Below are 6,150 nucleotides of genomic sequence, written 5' to 3'. Positions count from 1 at the left end.
TACCTTTTACTCCTTCATTCCTGTTATGAGTTCCTCAACAATGTTTGCAATGGACTTTCTTCAGACATGCTATTCGATCACCTCTCCATAGATCTTGATGCTTCCATTTTCTCTTTCCACCTTTCCTTCTAAGATAAAAAAAAAATCCTATTAATCTGTTTTAATCTTTTGGAAGCCTAATCAAGTCATCCCTCATCTTTGCAGAGTGTCTGGCTAGGGAAGTTTGCATGACAACTGTCCTGTGATTAAAAACATATTGAAATAAAGAAGGTATAATTTCCAAAGGTATTTTTGATAAGTAAGTCCAATCAAAAAGAAATGTCAGGGCCGCAGGAAACAATAGAGGCCGCGCGCGCCGAGCCAGCGCTCGCTGCCTGCCCGCCCCTTTTCCAACGTATGATCCCGGGATCTCCCCCTGGCTAGCCTGCCGCCATGGCCGACAAGGAAGCCTTTGACCATGCAGTGGAAGAGCGAGTGATCAACGAGGAGTACAAAATATGGAAAAAGAACACTCCCTTTCTGTACGATTTGGTGATGACCCATGCCCTGGAGTGGCCCAGCCTCACTGCGCAGTGGCTTCCCGACGTGACCAGACCTGAAGGGAAAGATTTCAGTACGCATCGCCTTGTCCTGGGGACACATACGTCGGATGAACAAAACCACCTTGTGAGAGCCAGTGTACAGCTTCCCAATGATGATGCTCAGTTTGATGCATCACACTATGACAGTGAGAAAGGAGAATTTGGAGGTTTCGGTTCTGTCAGTGGGAAAATTGAAATAGAAATCAAGATCAACCATGAAGGAGAAGTAAACAGGTCCCGTTACATGCCTCAGAATCCTTGCATCATTGCAACCAAGACTCCATCCAGTGATGTTCCTGTTTTTGACTACACAAAACATCCTTCTAAACCAGACCCTTCTGGAGAGTGTAATCCAGACTTATGTCTCCGTGGACATCAGAAGGAAGGCTATGGGCTTTCTTGGAACCCAAATCTCAGTGGGCACTTAGTGCTTCGGATCCCATCTGCGTATGGGATATCAGTGCAGTTCCAAAGGAAGGAAAAGTGGTAGATGAGAAGACCATCTTCACGGGGCATACAGCAGTAGTAGAAGATGTTTCCTGGCATCTGCTTCATGAGTCTCTTTTTGGGTCAGTTGCTGATGATCAGAAACTGATGATTTGGGATACTCGTTCAAACAATACTTCCAAGCCAAGCCACTCAGTTGATGCTCACACTGCTGAAGTGAACTGCTTATCTTTCAGTCGTTATAGTGAGTTCATTCCTGCCACAGGATCAGCTGACAAGACTGTTGCCTTGTAGGACCTGAGAAATCTGAAACTTAAGTTGCATTCCTTTGAATCACATAAGGATGAAATATTCCAGGTTCAGTGGTCCCCTCATAATGAGACTATTCTGGCTTCTAGTGGTACTGATCGCAGACTGAATGTCTGGGATTTAAGTAAAATTGGAGAAGAACAATCCCCGGAAGATGCAGAAGATGGCCCACCAGAGTTGTTATTTATTCATGGTGGCCATACTGCCAAGATATCTGATTTCTCCTGGAATCTCAATGAACCTTGGGTGATTTGTTCTGTATCAGAAGATAATATCATGCAGGTGTGGCAAATGGCAGAGAATATTTACAATGATGAAGACCCTGAAGGAAGTGTCGATCCAGAAGGACAGGGATCTTAGATATGTCTGCACTTGTGGTTTTAGACTCCCCTTTTTATTTTTTTCTACCCTGAGATTGATTTAACACTGGTTTTGAGACACAGACTTTGTTCAGCTATCCCTCTATTATAATAGTACCACCAACAATGCCATTAACCCAAACAGTAGATCTTTTCTAAATGTTAATTGGGGGACTTAATTCAACAAAGCCACAGATGTGTATTTAAATACTCTTCAGGAATTTTCTAGTAAAAAACTAGATCTAAAGTAGCTACAGAAAGGGATATGTTACATGTGATTATTTTTCTTCTTAAGCTATATCCCCAGTTTTTCAAAGTAAAGGCTAGAGCGAGTAAGGAATAGAGCCAAATGAGGTAGGTGTCTGAGCCATGAAGTATAAATACTGAAAGATGTCATTTTTATTCAGGAATAAGGGGAGATTTAAGTCATAGATCCCTAAAGAATTCACACCTGACTTTCCAGGATGCACATTTTCCTATGTAGACCAGTCTTCTCTTGGTTTCTTCAGCTAATTTGAAACTACATGTTTCTCCTTTCCCATATATTTTTTTGCTCATTAGTGTATTTCTTGGGCTGTTTTCATATTATGCCTTTCCTTTCTGTGAAATGGTTTTTGTTGTGTTTTGTTTTTTTTAACTTGGGACCACCAAGTTGTAAAGTTGTATGTTTTTACCTGGCAGTTGTACCACAGGTGGACTGCCAAGTTAAGAAGAGTGAACTGATAGCTTTTATTTGTTCTTAAAATTAATTAATCCTTGATAAAAGTTGCTTTTTTTTTGGTAGGAGTTAGTCCTTGATTAGTAGTTTGATACCATCTCCATTTGGGTGACTTGTTTCACCAGCAGGCCTGTTAATCTCCATGACTAACTGTGTAAGTGCTTATAATGGAATAAATTGCTTTTCTACATAAAAAAAAGAAAGAAATGTCTAGTGTTTGATGAGTTCTATGTCTTATTAAATTTTTCAGTTCCATTTTCCAGGAAATAAATAAATGCCAGTTGTATTTCTATTGCTATCATCCAGTTCAATGCTAGATACATAGTGTGCTTAATAAATGTCTAATGCAATTTAATCATATATCAATGGAAAAATGCCAAAGTCACATTATAATGATATCAGATGGTGTGCATGTTTCTGATTCTCCTATTCATTCTCATCTGACAAGTACAATTTTTAAACATTTTCAAATACCTGGAAACTATTATTTGTGAAATTTAAGATTCCTTATAAAATTATTTTCTTTCCCAGGAAATAAATATTTATTGGTATAAAATGAAAATGTGTCATTGATGATTTTGTAGGCAAAACATTAGCAAACAACAGCATTCAACATGAAGTGTAAATTGTCACATACTGAATTCTTTTTTTCATGTATTTTAATAGTAATTAATAAAAGGGTAACATATTCACCAGATAGAAGATACATTACTTCACAAACATTGATACCCTTCCTCATGTCTTAGTCCCCATTTCCCTCTCCCCACCGACTCCTCATCTTGTTTTTTCCCCCTTCTTTATCAGATTTCAAATAATCAAATAATCATATATACAATATATCAGATAACAAGGGAAAATACTATAACAGTATAAGATAACCAAGGGACAGCAAAAGAGATGAGAGATAACATAGTACATTAAGGACAACTATCATTCATTATATGGCTTTTGTTTCTATATCCTGGAGGTCCATTCATTTAGCTTCATTCTATATGTATCTAGGTTTTGTTCTATTGTAAATCTCTCCTAGGAGAGTCCAAGGTTTATACTAATTATGACAAATGAGAGAAACCATTGAGCCTATGTTCCTTTGAGTCTGGCTTACTTCACTTAATATGATTTTTTCTAAGTCTTTCCATTTCCTTAAAATGGGGTGATGTTGTTCTTTCTGACAGCAGCATAGAATTCCATTGTGTATAAATACCACATTTTGTTGATCCACTCATCAACTGAGGGGCATCTGGGTTGGTTCCATATCTTTGCTATGGTAAATAGTGCTGCAATGAACATCACTGTGCTAGTGAATTTAGTATGTCATTGTTTCTGGACGATTGGGTAAATGCCAAGTAGTGGAATTGCTGGGTCATAGGGGAGTTTTATGTTTAGTCTTTTGAGGAACCACCATAATTCTTTCTATAGTTGTTGAATGAGTTTGCACTCCCACCAACAGTGTAGTAATGATCCCTCCTGGCTGCATCCCCTCCAGCATCTGTTGATACTAGATTTCTTGATCATGGCCATTCTAACTGGAGTGGGGTAGAATCTAAGAGTTGTTTTGATTTACGTTTCTTTTATAGCCAACATTTCTTTATGTGTCTACAGGCCATTCCTCCTCCTCCTCCCCCTCCTCCTCCCCCTCCTCCTCCTCCTCCTCCTCCCCCTCCTCCTCCTCCTCCTCCTCCTCCTCCTCCTCCTCCTCCTCCTCCTCCTCCTTCTTCTTCTTCTTCTTCTTCTTCTTCTTCTTCTTCTTCTTCTTCTTCTTCTTCTTCGAAGACTCTGTGAGTCTTTTGTCCATCTTTTAATGGGATGCTTGTTTCTTTGGAGACTAGTTTTGGAGTGATTCAATTTTTTGAGCTGTTGGTATATATTAGATATGAGGCCTTTGACTGTTGTATGGTTAGTGAAGATCTTCTCCCACTCTGTAGGCTTTCTAGTTTCCTAACTATGTCTTTTGCCATACAGAAGCTCTGCAGTTTAATGCAGTCCCATTTGTCCAGACTTTCTTTGATTTGTTGTGTTTCTGGGTCCTTATGAAGAAAGTTTCGACCTAGTATAACCCCTATTCCTTCTTGTAAAGTTTTCAGTGTATCTGCTTTTACCTTGAGGTCTTTTTCATTTGGAGTTAATCCTGGTTCAGGGTGACAAAGAAGGATCCAACTTTAATTTTCTGCAGGTGCTTAACCAGTTCTGCCAGCACCACTTGTTGAAGGAGCTGTCTTTCTTCCATTCTATTTTTTTTGGCTCCCTAATCAAAGATTAGGTGGCCATAGATCTGTGGGTTAATATCTGGGTCCTCAGTTCTATTCCATTGGTCTTCAGGTCTGTTCTTGTGCCAGTACCAAGCTGTTTTGGTCACTATAGCTCTGTAATAGAGTCTAAAGTTTGGTATTAAAATTCCTCCTGTGCTGTTAAGATTCCTTCATGAGATTATTTAACTTTATCTTATTGGCAATTTATACCCTGAAGAAACATCTATCATTTTGATTTTTATGACTATATATCAATTTTCATTTATTAGTGACTCAATCCAATTCAATCTTATATTCATCATATCAATAATTTACTTAGCAAATATTGCATGGCTTTCTGTAGAAAGCTGAGTTTTCCTGAAGGGGAACATTTGTAGTTTCTAATTTATCATATTTTCAATTGGATAGCATTATTATTATAGATGTAGTTTTAAGTATACTTAAGTTTTTGAGAAAGACCTAGGCCTATGAAGATGAGTAACCAAAAGTGTGCACCAGGATTTCCATGTTGAACTGAGTTTGGGACAATGGGTCTAGAGACAGAGCATCTACAGGCTGTGCTTGCACACTGCATTGTGGAGACCAGTGCCTGTGTTTGTGTTCATTAGGGGATCTGGACAACTGTGTGAAATTAGGTATGGACCATTATATAAACTCTGCTGGGGTCGAATCAGTTTGGTATCTTTGATTCCTGAGGGATTTGTTCTTCATAATAAAGGCTCCAAAGAGGTGGGGGAGAAGGGAGGGAATTAATCAAAGAGTGGTACATTCTAAACTTTCACATAGATGGGGGTTAGAGTGTTAGGATATTTCATCTTTGACAGCTATATGCTATCTTAGTGAACAAATGGACTTTCTGTCCGGGCAAAGGCCTTTTTGCCCTGCCAGCTGACTCAAGCTTGCACACTAATGGATGTAATGTTAATAGAGTCCAGTGGTATCTTTCCCAAACTCATTTCTTTTCTCTGCATCTTGACACTATATCAGAGTAAGGCAAGCTGTGGCAGGCACATCTTGTAAAAGGATACCCATGTTGGAAACAGACAGCCAAAGACTCCATGCCAAGTTTAGCCATTAGCAGTAGGGAGACAAAAATTCTTGTTTTAGCCTTGATCACTGGAATGCTACCCACTGGCTTTTGAAATCGTTCTACCCTATCAATTAAGCATTTTTTTTGCAGCTCTACGAGGTGTTTAAAAAATGTGAGGGGAGAATTTTCAAACCGTTAGTGCTATTTCAGGGGAAGGTTTCATGCATTCCTCAGCAATATCTAAAAGTTTGCCAAAGAATGTTTTTCTTCTTCTAAAAGCATTGCTCATGTACCTCTGCAACTCAGGGATTACAGGAAATAATGGGCTTCGGATGTTTCATTAAAATTGACACTGTTTGCAAGGTATTTAATGAAAAAAAATTTGGATTTGAAGGATCTTTGTCTTGGTCTCCTAAGATACCCGGGTAGTCTGAGAAATGTTAATGTGCAGAAAGAC

At 38.8% G+C, this 6,150-nt stretch overlaps 1 pseudogene; it reads left to right on the top strand.

Moving 5' to 3' along the window:
* The first annotated feature begins 430 nt into the window (after nucleotides 1-430).
* LOC150055367 (histone-binding protein RBBP4 pseudogene) lies at nucleotides 431-2,621 on the top strand (annotated as a pseudogene).
* Nucleotides 2,622-6,150: the final 3,529 nt, after the last annotated feature.

This window comes from Megascapheus bottae, chromosome 14 (assembly GCF_031878675.1).
Source record: "Megascapheus bottae isolate mThoBot1 chromosome 14, mThoBot2.hap1, whole genome shotgun sequence".
Lineage (NCBI taxonomy): Eukaryota > Metazoa > Chordata > Mammalia > Rodentia > Geomyidae > Megascapheus > Megascapheus bottae.
This window is presented reverse-complemented; position numbering and strand designations above follow the sequence as displayed.